Source organism: Equus quagga, chromosome 4 (assembly GCF_021613505.1).
Source record: "Equus quagga isolate Etosha38 chromosome 4, UCLA_HA_Equagga_1.0, whole genome shotgun sequence".
NCBI lineage: Eukaryota > Metazoa > Chordata > Mammalia > Perissodactyla > Equidae > Equus > Equus quagga.
The window spans coordinates 88,464,436-88,488,484 of NC_060270.1; the positions used below are offsets into that span (position 1 = coordinate 88,464,436).

Here is a 24,049-nt window from a genome sequence, read left to right on the forward strand (position 1 = left end):
AGGAGAAAGAGAAGGGGACCTTGGGCTCACTCATGCTGAAAGGGTAAGGACTGAACAGAAGGGGAAGCAGCATAGGAGGTGAAAAGGGAACAGTCACAGAGGAGAGGGAAAGATTCAAGAATTTAATTCTACCAGACGCAAGAGAGAGGAATAATGCTCACTGGAAGGTATTACCTGCAGTAAGATGGAACAATGTGAGAAATAAGGAACGGAGTGGGGATATATTTATTATTTACCTACTACATCCAGGCCATGTTCTATCAAATCATCAATCCTCCAGTGTAGGCGTTTTTGGTCCCCATTTCAAAAAAGAGTAAGTTACAGCTCACTGAGGTGAAGCCAGATGCCTCATGTCAGTGTTGAGTAAAAACAGGTCCAGGATTCCAATGCACATTGTCTGGTCCCATCTAAATTTTTTCAGTACCTTCTGCACTTCTTTTCTGAATCGTCTGCCTCTCAATGAGGGCCTTCGATTTGACTTTAACATTGTTCTTCAGTTTCCTAAGTAAAGATGGAAACTCCAGAGGGAGTAGCACGGTATGGTGAAGAGGAAGTTGTTTTGGGAGAGATGGATCCCTTAGTTCTAGTAGAAGCCTTGTCACTAACTAGCTACGTACTTTTAACCACTAGTTTAGGCTCCTTTCTTCCTCCTCTTTGAAATGATGGAGTGGTAACTCAGTGTTGTTTTAAGGTGGCTTTTAGCTCCAACATCCTGTGGTTCAATTGAGTTAAATGAAAGCGAACATAACTAGATGAGGACTGGGCTTCTAGCAATAATACATTAGCATACTCTAGCAAGTAAGGGTTGTTAGGGTCATTAAGAGAAACGCTTTAAATTTATATTCCATTTAGAAGATCACATTAGTAGATGCAAAATAAATTACATGAGGATATTGAACAATATGAAATTCAGAAGACAGATATTTCAAAACTTTTTGGAAAGCTCTGGAAGAGAAGAAAGAAGAGAAGTCGGTAGGAGAAAGGTTGAATCAAAGTTTTCCCCCCTTTGGGGAAACAGCTGCATTACTGATGTTCCTTTCCTCATACCAGAATTGTGTACTTATTTCAGGATATGGAACCACTTGTAGCATTTTTTTCCCCACTCTTACTAGTTCCAACAAGTAAATCACATCCCTAGCTAGGTCATGCCATATTCTTTGTTTGTTTATTTTATAACTTGCTCTAAGTACCTTAATAGTAACAATTAATCTAATCTATCTTGTATTCAATACAGAGACTGCTAACTAAAATAATCTGTTATAATCACACTCTGCCTAAATCAGACCTTAAATCTCTAGTATACTTCACAGATTTCTAAGTTATTTTCTATATACCAAAACCTCTCTGGCTTCTTTATGCAATGAGGTTGGTATGAATAAATAGATTGAGTTACAATACATTATGAAACTTGATTTTCACACAATCTTATGAAGAAGGTAAAGCAGATTTTATTTTCATTTATAGGTGATGAACCTGAGGCACAGAGACGTTCACACACTTGCCTCAGGTTTTTTTGTTGTTGTTGTTGTTGTTTTGCTTTTTGTTTTTTTACGTTACGAACCATGTAAGTTTATTGGAAGAGATGGTAAAACTGGAAGAAAAAAACTTAGGTGAAGGCTTCTGAAGGGCAATATTGCAATAGGCATGCCCAGCATGGTGACCAGGAGAAGTCACTCCGTTTCCATGGGGAAGGCAGTCCAAGCTCAGTTCTTATCATTAGTCGTTCAGGGTGAACTTGTCAAAGAGGTACTTTCTGCCGGCTTCCGGGGCCCCCATCTTGCACAGCCCCCGAACTCTAGACTTGACCTGCACCTGCAGGTAGTGAATCCCCAGGAATTCACACAGGTGGGTGTCCCTCTTGTGGGTGGCCATCTGGTGCAGATCCAGCAGGCTCTGCTTCACGCTCTTCTCCAGGTGGAAGGCACAACCCTATAGCCTTCAGGCTGCTCCCCCATTCCCAGCAGTCTGGCTTCTCGGTGTTGTGGACACTCATGCAGCCCCTGCATTAGTTCTGCAGCCGCCTCAGCTTTTCCGCGTGCTCCCTCTCCTCCCGCGACTGCGACAAGAAGGCCTGGGTGAAGCGCTTCAACGCCACGTCATTGGGGTCGAAGTGGGCAGCGGATGGATACAGGTAGGAGGGTAGAGCTCCAGGTTGATCTGGCTGTTGACAGAGGACTCACAGTTGGGGTGGTAGTTAACTAGTAAAAAGATGAGTCTAGAACCCGGGAACTCTAATTCCAGTAGGGAATTCTAATTCCCTTACTCCTTTGATTTTGGCCTGCATAATATTCAGTTTTGTCCTCTAAGTAGTCTTGGGGACATCACAAAACTGAAACATCAGATATAAGATAGAGATGTGGGATAGAAGACAGAGACTAGAATTAAAACCATTAGCTCTGAGTGCTAATGAGAACGGCACTGCTTAACTGTTTGGCTTTGAGCCGAACTTACTCAACCTCTCTGAACTCTTAAAGCAACCTTTCTGGACTTTTTCTTTGCTTGTAAAATGTGGATGATTACCCATAACTTGGAAGGTGTTGTCCAAAATAAATAATTTTACCTCTTTGAAAATAACTTTAAAATTGTATACTGTATAAATATTACCTTTTTATTTTGACTATAGAGCCAAATCTTTAGTTATCGATATTTTTGTCAAAAAATAGCAGCGTATATAATTTAAATAATTCCAAATCTACTCATTATTTCTTTTAGTTTTGATGTAGTTTATTTTTAGTAATTATAAATATAACGTGGCCATGTTATCATAAGGAAAATGAACATTAAGAAATTAACCTTGTTTCTCTATTCCTAGATCTTGCCTTCTCTTCTCTGCTTACAAAGAATATATAGCTTCTCCAATCAGTAGTTCTTAGAGTGTGGTCCCTAACCAGCAGCATCATTATCACCTGGGAATTTGATAGAACTGTAGATTGTAAGGTTCCTCCCCAGACCTTCTGAATCAGAAACTCTGGGTTGAGGTCCTTGAGGTCCAGTAATCTGTGTTTTAAGAAGTTCTCCAGGTGATTCTGACTCATGGTAAGGTTGGAGAATCAATGCCTTAGATTAGTATGAAGCACTCTCTTAAAGTCCTGCCAGCTCCACAAATGTTGGTTGAATGGCTACTAAGTGCAAGATACTGTGCACAGTGAATAGAGAATTAAAAGAATAAAGCAGATCTCATGATTCCTCCTTCTGACGGTCGATAGTGTTTAAATAGAAATAAGAAAGGGGAAAGGACTGTGTTAAGTAATACAAACATTAAGTTTAAAATCCAGTTCAACTGGGTTAGAAATGGCAAGTAATTCAATTCAGGATACAAGGATATCTCTGTTACATAACATTTGAGACTTATCCCACATGCCCAGGAATCAGGTCTTGATAGGAGGTGTTTGTCTTTCCTACTAGCATCACAGATCAGGAAAATACCTCAGAACACCCAATTTCTCTTAATGAGAGCAGGAGAGGGAAAGAGAGAGGGAACATAATATTTATTTAGTCGCAAGGTCTCTCTCAGAAAGGAGAGTAATAGCTTTTTGTTCTGCTCAGCTCTTTGAGGAGAGAGAAACTGGAGGCAGGATGGTGGAAGAAGGAGAGATACCACAAAAAGGAGGCAGAAATGTCGGTGCTGTGTGCAAAGTAGATCGTGTGAAAAAACCCTCTGAAGGCCCCCAGGCCAGTGTCATTACTGTTGGGGAGGTTTTAATAAGGTCGGGAAGAAGCTGTCGCTCTCCTGAGCACATTCCCAAAGGCGTGTCATCAGAAAGCAATTTAGGAACTGAGACTTCCAACTATTTTGAGTCGATAAAATTATTGGGGTTACACTCTCACAATGTAATTTTATTTGGGTGTTTATTTTTTACGACTTTCATAAATGTACAGTTAAACACAGACAATAGAATTTAAAGGATGAAAATCAGCAAATAGAATTGCTGATATTTTCTTCACACTACCCATTGGTCTGTCTTGATCTCCTCACTGTGAAGTTCCTAGTTTAGACCAAGGTGAAAAGGCGTTAGCGGTTACGGAGGGGAAGGAAGGATAGATCTGCTCACTATGTCCTCAAGCATCAGTGATCCAGATAGACATGTAAAGACTGCAGTTTTTGATGGCTAATAGGTATTTGGATATGCCGAACCCGCTACTGACTAATAGTGTAAGATTCGTTCTTTCCCCATCCTGATGCTTTCTCACCAAATTCCTTCAGGACTCAACGAAGCTTCTTTTAGTGGTAGAATGGTCACCATGGAATGTAAGAAAAGGAATGTCCAAACTTATCTGGCTAACACAATACCCCTTGCCCCATGACTCAAAAACCCACAGTTCTATAAACAAAACATAAAACAAAATTAGCAATGTGTTTGAGAGTGCATTGGGAAGGTAGGAAGTTAAAGGGAAGGGTTTTGATGAACCCAAGGCAGGTTTAAAGAAATAACTTTATCTAGCAATTCAGTGCACAAGAATTTAGGCAATACTAGAAATTGGAGGCAGAAATGACTCATAATCATTTGGAAAAAACTTGTGTAGGTTTTTGGGTTGCTGTTTCTGTTAAATGGTGTTTTCATTTGGGTGTGGATGTGTGCAGCATGGGCCAGAGACACCGAGGAAGTGATTTTGTTGAAGGAAATAAAGTAAAAGAAATATTAACTCAGGTCTAGAAAAAAAGAACCAGCCAGGTTCTTTAGGCTGGGGACTTAACCTCTCATGGAGAGAGTATAGCACACCAATAGTTTATTTATAACCGTGAAACCCAAGTCAGCAAATCAAGAGCCTTGCCTAGGTATCTATTTTCAGACTGAAGATCCTCCTTGAATAATGACTTGCCTAAGTTTACTGTCTGATGTTTATCTTAGTTTATGGCCAGAATCAAGATATTCAAACTCTTCTACCCCATGTCCTCCCACACATACCTTATATGTACGCACCTTAATTAGACAAACATTGTCATGTTTGTTGTGGTTATATGGCCAAGATCAGGATCACTATATCTTTGAGTATAACTACCTATCTCCACTGCATGATATTCAGGAGTATACATAGGAAAGAGAACATGCTAGAGAAGTATATTCCTATCAGTAATGTCAGATGCAAACCAATGCCCTGTGTAGTTTATTCATCCTGAACCAAACTTGACCATGTGTGGGCCTCAAGGATCCCTTTTGTCTGTTATTAGATTAGAAGGAAGAAGACCACAGACCTCATTAGTATTGTGGATGGAAAGATTGAGGTAGGATGTGATCCAATAGACAGGCCACCCAAAAGGGAACTTTCCAGATAGAGGTAAGAGCTTCTAATAGGGTCTCCTCTTTCACAGGTGAAACCAAATCCCCCTGCTAACTACCAGTACAGGTCTTGAGGATGGAATGTGGGTAGAAGGAAGAAGGGACCCGTACAGAGACTATCTTCCTTTTTATAGCTTACAATAAAGTATAGTACTTTTTAAAAAAAATTGTCTGAACATTACCAGTTTCAAAAATTAAGGAGAATCTTCAAGTACCAAACCCATATATATTTGAGGAGTAAATGATGAGCCAAACTGAAGATAAGATATTGCCTCCTACAGTGATCTTGAATTGAGAATCGATTTTACTATCATTATTGGGCTGAGTAGAGAGAGATGTTCTTCACAAAATTCACATCAGAGAAGTATTTTGCGTGCTTTCTAGATTTCTAAGTTTTCACATTCCTGATCCAGGATGTGAAAATATGGTTCATCTCACTTTTCAGTTCTGCTCTCTTGGTGATGACTTCCTGGAATATATATTGAAAATGATTCATACACCATAAGATTTCCGTGATTAACTTGCAGTGTCTGCCATTGGTGTGGAAAAAGGGACTGGAACTATGTATTCATGTATTTGACATTCAGGAAGAATAGGAGTAGGAAGTGAAAAGAAAGGAAGAGAATAAGAAAGGTGGGTAGAAATTTGTGGTGTTTACAGAAAGTAAGATACAGCAGGAATACCATATGAAGAAATGAAGGTTCCCAAGGAGAGGGCAAGGCTTATGCTTCCAGAGCACATGACCAGAAGGATCAGATACTTGATTTAAAACAATTTGAGTATTTTGGTATCAAAAAATCCCTTAAATCTATGCACACTTAAAAGATCCTAAAAATAAGTTCAAAGGAAGAACAAGTCTGTGGCTCTTTGATGTAGGACAAATTCAGGAAAGAACTGTTGGAGCCCTGAGTGAGTTTTCCCAAAGGATTGTAAAGGATGCAGTGCTGAGCCAGTGCACATTCCTTCTCATGGTCTCCTTTACCTTTTCCCTGCTTTCTTTCTGATGTCTCTTGTTGTTTATGGCTGAACATTTAGGGCTTCTTCGTTTTAATGAATTCTTTAGCCTTTGACTTGCCTGTCACCACTGAGTTTTATGCTTTTGTTATAAGTCAGTGAGCTTGCTCCACACACAGTCCAAATTGAGCAAAAACCCCTTGCAAAGCCCCCCAAATGATGCCATTGTCCTTTTTAATGTATGCTTAGAGAAAGAAACAATCTGTTTCATTCCTTGTGTTAGAACAGCTGGAATGAAATGAATAGAGGGGGCTGAGCAGTTCTGCAAAATCTTTGATAATAGAGAAGTACAAGTGTTCCCCGTCAGCAGTAGGATGATAATTTCTCTGGTATGAATGATGTAACCAAGTGGTTGTGTATTACTGCCCCATTCTTTCTTGTCCCAAGACACCCTTGGAAACGCGATGCTACATCTCAATGGGATTTTCCAGTACAAAGATTCTTTTCAAATAACATAATTGTGGATACACACCACTCCTACAGAGGTAAGTATACTGAAGATGTGCCAAAACATTAGGGCAGAAATTCAGTTCCCATGGCACACAAGCAGGAATCCAACCATTTGCAGCAATAAATAAATTTTTTGTAGACTCCAAGATTATAAAGTATACACTCTCTATAAGACTCAAATTGCCTGTTTGTTTGTTTTGGAGTAAAACAACCTGATAAATGAAACAAGAGAGAAAAGTATACAGGAATGCAGAATATTTTTGTTTCACAGATGAAATTGGTATATTTCTATTGCTCTTTAGCATAGAAAGCCTATAGGTGATAAGAAAAGATTTAAAGAGATAATTCTTTGCTTAACATTGTTTGAACTTTTACTTCCTTAATTGACTATGTGAAGAAAAGAAACAAACACACAAGCAAAAGAAAAACAACAGCAACAATAAAAGATTGTCTAATCTAAGGTCCAACCAAAATGAAATCCAAGAGAAAAGAACATAATGTTGGAGACAAAATGGGCATAAATAAAGAAATAATTGGGTGTCAGATCTCTGGAAATCACTTCTATGCACAGCAGTTGAATAAACCTGCCTTTGGACATGTGAAGATCTATTATGTAGAACACATAATAGACATAATTTCCCCAGGGGGAAAAATTAGAACCAATGGATAAACCATAGAGAGGCAGATAGCTCAAAATAAGAAAGAAAATTATAACTACATATATTCAACAGTAATCATGACCACCGTCACTGGGAGTTCTCAAGCAAAGAATGTAGTAAGGAAGACCAAAGGATTCCCTGCCATCCTTCCTGAATTTCCCAGGCTATGATATTGAGCTATGATGGTCGAGTTTGTACTTGAGGAAGTTTATTCACCTAGGAGCACCATGGAGAATGAAATATAAGACTCTTTTCTTTAAAGAGTGAGAGGTAAGGAAGGGTCTGAATCCTGGATGTTGTCCAGAACTGGCTTTAGTGGACATTTGTTTTGATCCAGCATTCATTCTCTCTCTTTATTTTGGCTAAAATCACACTGAGTTTTCTAGGAAGACCAGCTCTCCCTTATTCTTAATTCATTCGTTTGGGGTTCACATCCTCCACTACTAGGGGAAATCTTTACATGGATTCGCTCAATAAAATCATTACATTCCTGGCCACAGTGATTGGTTAAGCAATGAGTGTATGATTCAAAACCAGCCAGTTAGGGCTAATGAAACCTAATGGGGAGTCTCTTTGCTAGAGTTGTTGAGAGCCCGCAACAAAAGCCTAGAGCTTTTAGAAGTCCTCTTGTCATCAGGAGGGAAAAGCCTAATGTGAAAATAAAGGCAACTCAGAATAAAGCAGAGTGCGATGGGAGCGTGCAAGCTCTTGAAACTAATCATGCTTAAAACTAACTTTACCGCTAGATTGTTTATTCTTTGAGCCCCCATCCCTCCATTTAACTGTTGTATTTAAGCTTATTTGAGTTGGTTTTTGTCACATGCAACCAAAGTGTCCTGATTACTGCATGGATGGCCAGTGAGAGCAATAGTATGAAGTGCCAACAGTCACCAAGGGCCAGGAGAAAAGCAATGGCAAATTTGGCCATCTCATGATGTTTCTGGGAAGCTGGCCCTGAATATTATACTCTGTTGACCTTAACCAGATTCTCTCCTCATATCACTGACTGAATCTTAAGTTTTTTTCTCTCAACCTCTGCTAAATAATTTAGTTTCCTCATAGCCTTTCCAAACCAATCACATCTGATTTCAGTTATTCTAGACTTCAGGTCATCTTACTTTTTACAGACCTAAGTACACGGGTGTAATTTGGTGCAACGAAAAATGCTGATAATTAAATTGATTGAAAATGCTCACCTGTTATTGTCTTACTGGATTCTACCCTTCTCCATTTCTTTATTCTAGTATTGAGTTATTATTATTATTGAATTATGTATTATATTTGTGTTTCATTTGAATACTCTAGAAAGAAAAGGAATTAAGTTATGAATGGTTAGAATGATGTAGTATTTATAAAATCATTTTATTTCTATTTTGACATTTTACTTGTAATTTTTAAATTGTCCTTAAAGTACTTTGGCCAGGTGCCTGGTATATATCATTTGTATTTGCAAAGGAATTTAATATAATTTGATTATATATAATTTCTAATACATGATGAATCCTTAAGCAGTTGTTTTTCTATTTTGTTTCTGAAAGAGTATGCTTCCCAGAGACAGGAGACAGCATGATAAGGAAGTTAGGGAAGTAAGAAAATTAGAATTTAGGACGCCAATGTCTTAAGGTAGGAAAATGCCATAGGTTTTTCAATTTCTCACTTTTTTTTTTTTGAGGAAGATTAACCCTGAGCTAACATCTGGTGCCAATCCTCCTCTTTTTGCTGAGGAAGACTGGCCCTGAGCTAACATCCATGTCCATCTTCCTCTACTTTATATGTGGGATGCCTGTCAAGCCAAGCAGTGCTGTGTCCGCACCCGCATCCAAACCAGTGGACGCCAGGCTGCCAAAGCAGAATGTGCAAACTTAACCTATGCACCACCAGGCTGGCCACTCTCACTTTTGATTATTGAGAAAAAAAGCCTAGGTACTCTACTTTTTTGAAATAGTGAAGAAAGGAAACCATTATCTCTTGTTTTTCTGATTGCAGTGCTTCTTGATTTTTAAAATAGAAAGGCGTGTATAGAAAACAATGGCACTTATTCTGAATACTGAGGTTAAAAAATAAGATTACCAGCAATGAGAGGTGACTGGCCCAGGGTTCCAGCTCCTCTAGTCTTACCTAACTTGTCTCAGGGTAGAAGGAAGCAATATTCTGGACTTCCTCGTAACTTAAAGCCATCACCAAAGCTAATTGTTCTGAAGCTTGGTCACTTTTAAGAACAAACAAATGGCTCCAAGGGGCATAGAACTGTTGCTTATTTTCCCACTTAATTCCATTTCAAACATAAAGAGAGAGAGAGAACATCATTTTAGTTATGGCAAACTGCTTGCTGAGATAAGGATAAGTTTGTTCTATGGAATTACCTTGCTTAGGCATTTTTTTTCTATTAAGGATAGCTACACCGTATACTTCAATGGTTTAGAATTTGTTTTTAGAAAACTTGAAATATAAGTCTCTTCTTTCCTTGATTTAGTCTTTTGTCCAATACAAATGCAGCAAGTAGGACCTCTGACTTTGTGTAAGAATGCACAAACCTAAAAAGTTATGGTTGAGGGTAATGCCCGCAAGAGTGAAAAAGTGTTTATTTTATTTGAGGAAGCATACAGATTACATGTATAAAAGCTATAAACAACAAGCAAACAAAAGTCCTTCCCTATGGTCTCCTCCAGGGTCCTTTCTGTAAGAGTAATCTCTAATGGCAACACTTTACAAAACCAAAGAGCCAACATAAAAAATTAAATTGTGGTTTAGATAATAGAATTTTTTACATTTTTGTAGTTTAAAGAGGCTGGATTTAGAATTCAGGGGCTTTGGGATTTAGTCCTGGCTCTGCCTCTCTACTCTATTCCCTGCCAATAGGTCTAGACCAACGCTTCTCAGACTTGAGTGACTATTGGAATCATTGGTAGAGCTTGTTAAAAATACAGATTCCTGGGTGGACCCCACCCCAAGAGTTTCTGATTCAGCAGGTCTGAGTTGGGCACCGTGCATTTACATTCCCAGTGGGACTAATGCGCTGATCCTTGAAAAACCATTGATCTAAACCTCAGTTTTTCTCATCTTTATAATGTAGGAATTCAATTAGGCCTATCCATTATAGCCCTAAAAAGTAGGAGACAACCATTTCCACTTATTAAAAGGAAAAAGATTTCAGTTTAGAAGTTGTATACTTTAAAATATCAATAAAATTTTAATTAACTCTCACAAGCACCTTGTGAGAAATATAGGATGAATATTGGCACCCTTGTCCAGGTGTGGAAATAGAAGCATTGTGTATTTACATGTCTAAAATTATCCAGCTGGATAGCAGGAGAGTTAGGACTAATATTGTCTCTCAACTCAGAGTCCTATTTTCTTTTGTTTATACGTATATAAGTGAAAAACAACCCATTTACAATCTTTATTCATTCATGGTATTTAGGAAGAGGATTCTGTCTTACTTGGATCACACACGCCCCTTGAACATACCTTTTTAGCAGAGGCAGGTAATAGTTTAAAAAAAGAAGGAGAAAGAGAAGAAAAAGCAACAGAAGCAGCAAAGCACAAAAGAAATAGCATTTTATGGAACAAGCCACTTGTCATCTTTGAAGATATCAACAATGCTAAAAGAGAGCGTCAGTCAGGACGCTTATGTAAGAACTCTCTATTCACTGTTGTGGTGCAATATATATATATATATATATTTCATTAATTGAGATGAGACATCAATTACAAACAGATGTAGCTCACATTGCATTTCTGTACCTTCTGTCTGAACCTAATTGCTGTCCCACACCAACAAATGTGTGCTCTTACCTCACCTTCGGTATCTCAGCTGCTGGAAAGTAAATCCCCAAACATTCCTTGATTAAGTTCTTGTTTCATGCTTGCAAGTTAATATTGAGATGCTAAGCCAGAAGGTGGAGGCATCGTTAATGACAACGAAAATTAAAAGCAAAGTGAGAATTAATTTGTTTCTATAGCTGTCAATGGAGATCCTCCGAGGGAATGCTAGTATATAGCTCCAGTTGCTGTATTGTGCTAACAGGGATTCCATCAGCTTGTGCATCTCGGGTGAACACCAGCCATTTCACATACAATGGGATTTCAGGCCATCCGATAGGTTGGACCTCATGGTGACTTTGTGTTTTTAGTTTTCAGGTATATTTTTACAAACACTTTCACATGACAGCACTGCTACTCTTAAATATTGAAACAACCTACAAATGATATTATTTGACCTCCATTCTTTTAGTTGTTGCATCTTTTAGCCCATTCTTTTTAACCTTAAGTTTGGGAAATTAATTTTGAAATATATTTCTGAAAGTTATGCAAGGTCAAATAAATGATGATACTCATTTTGTAATGTGGCTTCCTGACTTGCAGTTTTTAGATCAGTAAAATTAAATAAAAATAAGGACTAACATAGAGTTAGCAATTTTCTATTTAATAAAAAGAGCATTGAAAATATAATGCCTCCTATTACAATTCTATCGTTTATCGTCAGTATGAACTTTTAAAAAACAAGAAAGCAGAAAAAATATAATGTCAAAATTTTAAAAATTAGCTTTATGAAAAATACAATATAATGTCTTTAGTGTTTCTTTTAAATTATCATTTTGGAAAATTTGGAAAACAAAAGAAAATAGAAGGAAGAAAAACTTGCCCCAAGTCCCGTCATCCAAAGATAACCATTGTTAATAGTTTGTCTATATCTTCATAGTCCTTTTTTTTGCATTTTTTTTATTGAGGTAAAATTGCCATGTAACACTTTCATTTCAGGTATACATCATAATAATTAGATCTTCGTACATACTACAAAGTGATCACCACAATAAGTCTAGTTACCATCTGTCACCATACAATTCATCCCCTTCACCCATTTCACTCACCCTCTGACCTCTTTCCCTTCTGATAACCACCAATCTGTTTTCTGTAGCTATGAGTTTTATTCTGTTTTATTTGTCCATTGTTTTGTTTTTAGATTCCACATGTAAGTGAAATCGTACAGAATTTGTCCTTCTCTGTCTGACTTATTGCACTTAGCATAATACCCTCAAGGTCCATCCATGTTGTCACAAACAGAAAGATTTCCTTCTTTTTTATGGCTGAGTAGTATTCCATTGTGTATATTTATCACATCTTCTTTATCCAGTCACCCATTGATGAACACTCGGGTCATTTTCATATTTTGGCAATTGTAAATAATGCTGCAACGAACGTAGGGGTGCATATATCTTTTCAAATTAGTTTTCATTTTCTTCAGATAAACACCCAAAAGTGGAACATCTGGAAGTTTTACCTTTAATTGTTTAAGGAATATCCACACTGTTTTCCATAGTAACTGCACCAAATTACATGCCCTCCAATAATTTACAAGGGTTCCCTTTTCTCCATGTCCTCTCCAACACTTATTTCTTGTCTTTTTGATAATAGTCACCCTAGCAGGTGTGAGGTGACATCTCACTGTAGTTTTGATTTGCATTTTCCTGATAATTAGTGATGTTGAACATCTTCTCATGTGCCTGTTGGCCATCTCTATGTCTTCCTTGGAAAATTGTCTATTTTGATCCTCTGCCCATTTTTAAATCAGATTATTTGTTTCTTATACTATTGATTTGTTTGAATTCTTTATATCTTTTAGTATTAATCTCTCATCAGATATGAGATTTATAAATATATTCTTCCATTCAGAAGGTTGCCTTTTCATTTTGTTGATGGTTTCCTTTGCTTTCCAGAAGCTTTTTAATTTGATGCAGTCCCACTTGTTTGCTTTTGCTTTTATTGCTTTGCTTTTGGAGTTGAAGCCAAAAGTTCTACACCAAGACTGATTTCAAGGAGCTTAGTGTCTGTGTTTAATCTATGAGTTGTATGGTTTCAGGTCTTACATTCAAGTTTTTAATTCATTTTGAGTTAATTTTTGTCTATGATGTAAGATAGTGGTCAAGTTTCATTCTTTCGCTTGTGGCTGACCAGTTTTCTCAACACCATTTATTGAAGAGATTGTCCTTTACCCATTGTATATTCTTGGTTCCTGTGTTGTAAATTAATTGACCATATATGGGGTTTCTTTCTGGGCTCTCTATTCTGTTCCATTGATTATGTGTTTGTTTTAATGCCAATATCATACTGTTTTGATTACTGTAGCTTTGTAGTAGTTTTAAGTCAGACAGTGTGATACCTTCAGCTTTATTCTTCTTTCTCAAATCTGCCTTTTGTGGTTCCATACAAATTTTAGAAATATTTTTTCTAGTTCTGTAAAAAATGCTATTGGAATTTATATAGGAATTTCATTGAATCTGTAGATTGCTTTGGGTAGTACAGACATTTTAACAATGTTAATTCTTCCAATGCATGAGCACAGAATAACTTGCCATTTTTTTGTATCTTCTTCAATTTCTTTTATCAGAGCTTCATAGTTTTCAGTATACAGGTCTTTCACTCCTTTGGTTAAATTTATTCCTAAACATTTTATTCTTTTTGATGCAATTGTAAATGGGATTTTTTTTTAAAATTTAACTTTCTGATAGTTTGTTATTGGTATATAGAAATGCAACAGATTTTTACATATTGATATTGTATCCTGAAACTTTACCGAATTTGTTCATTAGTTCTAACAGTTTTTGGTGGATTCTTTAGGGTTTTCTATGTATAGTATCATGTCATCTGAAAATAGTGACAGTTTTAATACTTCCCTTCCAATTTGGATGCCTTTTATTTCTTTTTCTTGCACAATTGCTGTGATTAGGACTTCCAATAATATGTTGAATAAAAGCAGTGAGAGTGGGCATCCTTGTCATGTTCCTGATCTTAGAGGAATAGCTTTCAGCTTTTCACCATTGAGTATGATGTCAGCTGTAGGTTTGTCATATATGGACTTTATTATGTTGAGGTACATTACCTCTATACCCCTTTGTTGAGAGCTTTTATCATAAATGGATCTTGACTTTTGTCAAAAGCTTTTTCTACATTTATTGAGATGATCACATAATTTTTATCCTTCATTTTGTTAATGTTTTGTATCATGTTGATTGATTTGTGGATGTTGAACCATCCTTGCATCCCTGGAATAAATTCCACTTGATCATGGTATATGATTCTTTTAACGTATTGTTGAATTTGGTTTGCTAATATTTTGTGGAGAATTTTTGCATCTGCATTCATCAGGCATATTGGCATACAATTTGTGGTGTGTGTGTGGTATTTTTGTCTGGTTCTGGTATCAGGGTAATGCTGGCCTAATAGAATGAGTTTGGAAGTGCTCCCTCCTCTTCAATTTTTTGGAAGTTTGAGAAGGATACATATTAAATCTTCTTTGAACGTTTGGTAGAATTCACCAGTGAAACTGTCTGGTCTGGACTTTTGATTACTGATTCAATCTCATTACTGCTAATTGGTCTATTCAGATTTTCTGTTTCTTTATGATTTAGTCTTGGTAGATTGTATGTTTCTAGGAATTTATCCATTTCTTCTAGGTTATCTGATTTGTTGGCATATAATTGTTCATAGTAGTCTCATGATCCTTTATATATCTGTGACATCAGTTGTAACTTCTCTTTAATTTCTGATTTCATTTATTTGAGTACTGTCTCTCTTTATTTTGGTGAGTCTAGTTAAAGATTTGTCAATTTTCTTTATCTTTTCAAAGAACCAGCTCTTTGTTTCATTGATCTTTTTTATTGTTTTTTCAGTCTCTATTTCATTTATTTCCACCATGATCTTTATTATTTCTTGCCTTCGACTAACTTTGGGCTATCTTTGTTCTCCTTTTTCCTGGTTCCTTTAGGTGTAAATTGAGATTGTTTATTTGACACTTTTCTTGTTTCTTGAGGTAAGCAAGTATAGCTATAAACTTCTCTCTTCAAACGACTTTTTCTGCATCCCATAGATTTTGGACTGTTGTATCTCCATTTTCATTTGTCTCAAGGTATGTTTTTGTTTCTCCATTGACCCATTGGTGGTTCAGTATCATGTTGTTTAATTGCCACTTATTTGTAATTTTTACAGTATTCTTCCTGTAAATGATTTTTAGTTTTGTACCATTTTGTTCAGTAAAGATGATTGATATGATTTCAGTCTTCTTAAGTTTATTGAGATTTGCTTCATGGTCTAACATATGATCTATCTTGGCAAATGTTCCATGTGCACTTGAGAAGAATGTCTATTCCACTGCTTTTGGATAGAATATTCTATATACACCTATTAAGTTCACCTGGTCTAATGTTTCATTTAAGGTCAATGTTTCCTTATTGATCTTCTGTCTGGATGATCTATCCATTGATGTAAATGAGGTATTAATGTTCCCTACTATTATTACATTGCTATCAATTTCTTCCTTTATGTCTGTTAATATTTGCTTTATATAGCTAGGTGCTCCTATGTTGGGTGCATAAATATTTACAAATATTATATCCTCTTCTTGGATTAACCTTTATCATTAGGAATTGCTCTTCTTTGTCTTTTATTGAAGTCTTTGTTTTAAAGTCTATTTTGTCTTAGATAAGTATAGATGCAACAGCTTTCTTTTCAGTTCCATCTTCGTGGAATATCTTTATCCATCCCTTCACTTTTAGTCTGTATGTGTGCTTATATCTAAAGTGAGTATCTTGTAGGAAACATGTAGATGGGTTTTGTTTTTTTATTTATTCAGCCACTCTATGTCTTTCAATTGGCTAATTTAGTCCATTTACACTCAAAGTAATTATTGATAGGTATACACTTATTGTCATTATTTTAGTTGTTTTCTGGCTGTTTTTGTAGTTCCTCTCTGTTCTTATCTTATTCTCCTGCTCTCTTCCCTTTTGATTTCATGACTTTCTTTAGTGTTATGTTTAGATTTCATTCTTGTCCTCTTTCGTGTATCTACTGTAGGCTTTTGCTTTTTGGTTACCATACAGTTCACATATAACAGTTTATATGTATAGAACAGTCGATTTTAAGTTTATAGAAACTTAAGTTTGAATGCATTCTAAAAATTTTGCATTTTTAAGCCATCTACATTTTATGTTTTTAAAGTTATATTTTACACCTTTTTATTTTGTGTATCCTTTAATTGATTATTGTAGCTATAGTTAATTTTGCTACTTTTGTCTTTTAACCTTCATGCTAGCTTTATAAATTGTTAATCTGCTACCTTTACTGTATATTTGCCTTTATCAGTGAGATTTTAATTTTCATATATTTTCTTGTTACTAGTTAGTGCCTGTTCTTTTCAGCTTAAAGAAGTCCCTTTAAGACTTCTTGTAAGACTGGTTTAGTAGTGATGAATTCCTTTACTTTTTGCATGTTTAGAAAACTCTTTATCTCTCTTTCAACTATGAATGATAACCTTGCTGGGTAGAGTATTCTTATTTGAAAGTTTTTTTCTCACAGCACTTTGAATATGTCATTCCGTTCTTCTGAACTGCAATGTTTCTGTTGAACAATCAGCTGATGGTCTTATGGGGGATAACTTTTAAGGTATCCAAGTATATACAGTCCTGTTTGACTGCAATCATAAACCTTGCTGGGCTCCAGATCAGGTGATGGCTTGGCAACATTTGCAAAACTTGGTCTTTCAGACAAGGGTATGAGCTCCTTTCTGAAAAGTGCCAACAAGCTGCAGCAAGGCCAAAGGAGAAGGCCCAGACGGCATCCCCTTGCCTATGTTTCTTTAGAGCAATTCTGTAGCTTCTAGATGTGTGGGAACCCTGAAGCCTGCCCCACAGACTGAATCTCCAGGACCAGTAAATAGACCTTTTTCACAGGAAGACTGACGATGTGTTTCATTCTGCTGTCTGTGCAGTGCCCTGGGAGTGGCAGCCTGCCTAGAACTGTCTCTCTGATTGTTTCAGGCCTGTGAGGTCCTCTTTAGTTTTTTCTTCAAGATGCACCCTTGCAAACTTTGTTGACGACCTAGAAATTTCAGGAACCACTGTGTGAAGGAGAGAGGGTCAATTATCTGTTCAATTCAGGAGGGGGGACCTGATGGACATGCTAAAGTGATGATTTTGTAACTAAGGAAGCAGTATTTCAGATCACTTGGAAAAAAGTGATGTCCTCAGTGAGTAAGACTACTAAAAATCTCAATGCATCCCTTGATATTGACTAACTAGTGTGCATGGATCTGGCCAATAGCTTTGTCTTTTCCTCATCAAATCTTGAAAGATTTGTAATTCATCATCATGATCATTTTGAGCATTTTCTGCCCTGTGCGTTATCATAATATCAGTAGGAAAACAAGATTTGTATTTTAAAAAATACACTTTGTTGTAAATGTTTTCTTGTATTCTCTCATATGATATGAGCATTCTGTGATGTCAGAAGAAACAAAGGCATGTTTTCAGATGGTATATGGATTTTGGCACAAAAAGTTACATAATCTAGTGGAACCATATGTGCACAAAAAGTTACAGAATCTAGTGGAACCCTACGTACACAGTGCATCACAGATTGGTGGACCTCTCTTCAGGACCAGGGTAGCTGGACTTCATGGGCAGTTGCCCCCAGGCTGTATATCTTTGGCCTTAGGCAGCCATGTCAAGCTGGGTCTTATAGTATAAACCTACAGATGGTGAGCAGGGTGAGTAATGTCCAGTATTTACCACTTTACTGTGGTGCTCTAGGCTCAGCAGTGAAGGTTCTAGACAACTGCTTCAGTGGCCAGCTCCAAAGATCATTGTATCCATTTTGAATAATTGTCTTTCAGAACTTCTGGAGGAATCCTTTTTTAGGTTTCCAAGGGGAAAGTTATGTAGCTTGAATTGTGCCTCAGGTAGAAACTCAGTGGGTTGACTGGCAGCGAGGTGGAGACTCCTGGTATCAGAGCTGAGGTGGGGTGGCCCTACATCATTAATTTACATATATTGAATTCATCTATCTTGTTGTGGACCAGTTGTGCTCTTTTAATGATGTCCATGCTACCTGCACAATAGCTGCTCTAATAATATGTATGTTCATAAAGTGGATCTTGGTGGAAAAAAAGTCTGTTGGATTCAAAATTATTAAAAGAAAATTCAGCATTACATTTATCAATAAATGGAAGAGCTATTCGGTTCTCTAATTATAATTTTAACTTTTTTGATTTTTGAATGGTTGTAAAAGTTGGTTTTAAAATTATGTCACTTGTTTGTAATATGTTTTGTTAATGGTGACTATTAATGGTTTGGGATGTGCTTGTATCATTTTAGGTATAGATGTGATATAAAAAGTTATAGAAGTGCCCTCCAGTATTGCTGGGCATAAGTGGGAGTTCTGGCTACCTGCTGGGACTCTATTGATAGCACCTGGGCACCATGTCATTTCAACCCCTTTTGAGAGTGAAAAGAGACTGAGTGGGGAATCTGGACTGCTATCCCAAACTTGCAGTAATGCAGTGGTGCCCCATATTCCTCCTGCTGGAGTGGCATGAGAGGAAGCTGACAAAAATAGAAGATGTACATAAGATCCAGTGCCTCATAACAGGATACCCCAAAAGTCCAAGTTCAATAAAAAATAACTAGTCCTACCAAGGACCAGACAAATCTCAACTAGAATGAAAAAAGACAATAAATAGATGCCAACACCAAGAAGACAGAGACATTAGAGTCATTTGACAAAGATTTCTAAGGAGCCATCATAAAAATGTTTCAATGTCCGATTAAAAACATGATTAAAACAAATTTTAAAAAATCTCAGCAAAGAAATAGAAAGTTTTAGCATATAAATAGAATATAAATGAAAGAAACAGATGGAAACTTAGAATTGAAAAATAAAATTAAATTAAAAACAGTGAATGGGTCAAGAGCAGAATGGAGGGGATAGAGTAAAGAATCAGTGAAGTTGAATATAGACAATAAAAATTTCCCAATCTGAACAATGAGGAGAAAATAGACCGAAAAAAAATAAAATAGACTTCAGGACCTCTGGGACTGTAAAAATCTAGCATTCATGTCACTGGAGTCCTGCAGGGACAGGGGAAATAGCTCAGGGCTAAAAGTTATACCATATCTTGGGCCATAGAACAAACCTCAGCAAAGTTAAATGGATTGAAATCATACAAAGTGTGTTTTCTGACCAAAATGAAATCAAACTATAAGTCAAGAACATATAAATATCAGGAAAATCTACAAATACTTGGAATTTAAACAGCAGATTTTTAAATAATTTATGAGTCAAAGGGACAGTCTCAAGGGAAATGAAAACTGTATTGCACTGAATAAAAATACAACATAAAATTTGTATGACACTTTTAAATAGGACTAAGAGGGAAATTTATAGCACTAAATACATGAGAAAAGAGGGAAAATGTCAAATCAATAATTTGAAGTCCTACCTTAAGAATCTAGAAAAAGACCAAAGAAACCTAAAGCATGCAGATGGAAGGAGATCATGAAGATACGAACAGAAATCAATGAAATGGAAAGGAGTAAAACAATGAAACAAAAACTTGTTTTTTTGCAAAGATCAGTAAAATTTACCAACTGACAAAGATAAAAGGGAGAAGGCAAAAATTACCAATACCATTTGTAAACAGGGGATATCACTACAGACCCTGCAGATATAAAAGGAAAATAATAGAATAATTTGAACAACTCTACTCAGACAAATTTGACAACTTAAATGAAATGGACTAATTTCTTGAAAAGCATAAACTGCCACAAATTACCAAATATGAAATAAATTATTTGAATAGTCCTATAGCTGTTAAGAAAATTGAATTCATAATTTAAAAACTCATGAAAGAGGAATTGCCAGGCCCAAGTAATTTCACTGGGAAAATCTACCGAATTTTAAAAAAAAATTAAAACAAATTATACACAATGTCTCCCAGAAAAGACAAGAAAAGGGAATACATCTCAATTCATTTTATGAAGCTAGTATACACTAATGCCAAAACTAGATAATGACAGTAAAGAAAAGGAGAACTAACGTCTAATATCCCTCATGAAATTAAACACAGAAATCTTTATTATAATAATAGAATTCAGCAATATATAAAAAGAATTGTATGCCATGACAAATGTGGTTATTACAGTGACACAAGATTGGTTCAATATTCAAAAGCTATTAATGTAATCCACCATATTAATAGGCTAAAGAGAAAAACCATATGGTCATATCAACTGGTATACAAAAAGCATTTGACAAAATGCATTTATGACAAAAATTCCAAGAAAAATGGGAGTAGAGGGAAACTTTCTCAATTTGATAAAGAAGATCTATAAGAAAACCTGCAGCCAATACTTAATGGTGACTTAATGGTGAAGAATTTGAATACCTCCCCACTAAGATCAGGAAGAAAGCAAAGATATCTGGTCTAACCACACTTACCCGACATAGTGCTGGAAGTCCTAGCCAGTGCAACAAGAGTAAAAAGGAAATAAATATCATCTAATCGGACAAAAAGAAATGAAACTTTTCATATTTGCAGATGATATGACTGTCTAACCTAGAAAATTCCAAGGTGTGTACTAAAAAACTCCTCGAAACTGAGTTTTGCAATTCTGCAGGGTACAAGATAAACATCCTAAAAGTGATTGTAGTTCTATATGTTAACAATGAACATGTGGAGACCAAAATTAAAAATGCAATGACATTTATAATTGCTCAAAAAAGAGAGAAATGCTTAGGTGTGACCCTAAAACAATATGTACAGGACTTACATGCTGAAAAGTACAACCATACTAATGAAAGAAATCAAAGATCTAAATAAATAGACAGACATACTATGTTCATGGATTTGAAGACCCAACATTGTAAAAATTTCAATTGTCCCCAAATTGATATATGTTTAATACAATTCTTATTAAAATGCCAACAAAATTATTTCTTACATATAGAAATTACTGTATAATTTGTATAGAAAAGCAAAGGAACTGGAATAATTAACAAAATTCAAAAAAGGAGAATGAAAAAGCAGGAATAGGTCCACCCAGCTTCAAAACTGATTATACAGCTACAGTATTCAAGACTGTGTGGTGCTGGTGGAGATACAGACACAGAGATCAATGAAACATAATAAAGAGCCTAGAATTAAGTCCACACAAATATGCTCAACTGATTTTTGACAAAAATGAAAAAAAGAAAGCAATTCAATGGAGGAAGGATAGCCTTTTCACAATGGTGCCGGAGCAACTGGATATCCGCAGGCAAAAATATAACCTTTACCTAAACCTCACATCTTATATAAAAATTATCTCAAAATACATCATAAACAAATGTAAAACATAAATTTATAAAACTTTTAGAAAAAAATCATGGGATAAAATACTTGGGAGCTAAAAGCATGATCCATAGATGGAATAGTAGATTAATTAGATTTCATCAAAATTAAAAACTTTTGCTCTGCAAAAAATGCTTTGAAGAGGATAAAAAGATGAGCTACAGACTTGGAGAAAGTATTTGAAAACCACATATCTTACAAAAGAATAACATGTAGAACATAGAGAGAGCTGTTAATATTCAACAGTAAGAAACCAAGCAATCAACTTAAAAAATAGGCAAAAGACATGATCAGATATTTCATTCAAGAGGATATATAGATGGCAAATAAGTACATTCAGTAATGTTCAGTATAATTAGTCATTAGGGAAATGCAAACTAAACACACGAGATATCACGACACACCTATCAGAATGACTGAAACAAAAAATAGTGATAAAACTAAATGCTTATAAAGACAAGGAGAAATTCGTTCACTCATGCATTGCTGGTGGGAATGTAAAATGGTACAACTAATCTGGAAAAATTTTGGCAGTTTCTTAAGGAAATTAAACATAAAATACCATACAACCTAGTAATTTCACTTCTGGGCATTTATCTCAGAGATATGAAAACTTACATTCATGAAAAAACCTGAATACAAACTTTCAGAGCATCTTTATTCATAATAGCCAAATGCTGGAACCAACCCAGATATCCTTCAGTGGGTGAATGGTTAAACAATCTGAGCTACATGGATGGAACACTACTCTGCAATTAAAAAGGAATTAACTATTCACACACAGAACAACTTTGGTGAATCTCCAGAGTATTATACTGAATGAAAAAAGCCAATCCCGATTAGTTACTTACTGAATGATTCCATTTATATAATATTCTTGAAATGACAAAATTATACAAATAGAGCACAGATTAGTGGTTGCCACAGTTTAAGAATGAGCAGATGGAGACTACAAGCGAAACATGAGTAATTTTTGTAGTGATAGAAATGTCCTGTATCTTGGCTGTATCAGTGTCAAGACGCTGGCTGTGATATGGTACTCCACTTTTACAAGATGATACCCTTGAGGAAAACTGAGTAAAGGGAACATGGGATCTTTATGTATTATTACTTACAATTTCATGTGTATCTACAATTTTCTTCAACTCAAAAAAAATTAATTAAAAAAAACTTATAGAAAGAAGCTCAACTTTCTCATAAACATTTTATAAGATTTTATACAGAAATTTAAAAAAATTCAATATTTAATACACCCTCTAATATTTTTGTTGTTGTTGTTGCCTCCAGGGGAAGATTCACCCTGAGCTAACATATGTTGCCAATTTTCCTTTTTTTTTGTTTTTTTAAGTGGGCCTCTGCCACAGCATAGCCACTGATAGACAAGTGGTGTGGTTCTGCACCCAGGAAGTGAACCTGGGTCTCCAAAGTGGAGCATGTCAAACATTAACCACTAGGCCATTGGGGCTGGCCCCATCCTCCAATATTTTAAATTTGTTCTTAGCACAGGTGTATAACATAAAGAAAAATATGATTAAATATTTTCACAAAGCCCAATATGGATGCCCCCTAGGTTCGTTCCAATTTATCCCAGTGTGAGTTTCAAAGAAACCAAGATTTTTATCATAAGAAAGAAAAATCCCACAAAGAAAGAAATAATTTTTTAAATCACTGGTTCGCAACCTCCAATAAAATAATTATCTAGGTAATTTTTATACCAAAATTTGCATGACTATTTTGATGGGGAATTTTATAATGGATATATTAGGCTGACACCACCTGAATCTATTGATAAGACTTCCCTAAACATCAGTTTATCAAACTAAACAGTACAAATCGTTCATTGGATGTTAAGTGGATCCTGATATGGTAAAATAGAGAACATAGAGCACAGCTATGAAGTGATTTTGCCTCGCAAATACTACCAAAAACATCAATATGAATTTATTCAAAACTATAATGCTATCCACCAGTTTATAGGAAACCTGGAGCCGAGGAAGAGGTTAAGTGATGATTTAAGGAAACAAATAGTTACATGAAGCATAAGAACAATTCAACATGAGAAATGACCCAGTTTCTTCAACACGGAAAGGAGCAACTGTTAAAGATTAAATGAAATGAGACATTTTAACCAAATGAAAAGTGAAGATCTTGTTTGTATTTGATTGGAACACACTGTTTTAGCAAAAATTAAGTAGAGACTGAATAATGATGATATTAAGAAGTAATTGTTTTATTATTTGTGTTTGATGTTATTGTGGTTATGTTTAAAATGGCCCTTAATTTTTAGAAATATATATTGCACTTCTTGTGAGTAAAATTATATGATGTCTGGAATTTGCTTTAAAACACTCCAGCTAAATAACATCATCAATGACAACCAAAGTGGGAGAATGGAGATAATAGAGTAATATTGGCCAATGTTTGTAATTGTTGAATTTGGAAGATGGGCATATAAATGATCATTATATCATCCTTCATACTTTTGC

General features: G+C 35.7%; 1 pseudogene; it reads right to left on the reverse strand.

Moving 5' to 3' along the window:
- Positions 1–1,716: 1,716 nt before the first annotated feature.
- LOC124238682 (ferritin heavy chain-like) lies at positions 1,717–20,678 on the reverse strand (annotated as a pseudogene).
- Positions 20,679–24,049: the final 3,371 nt, after the last annotated feature.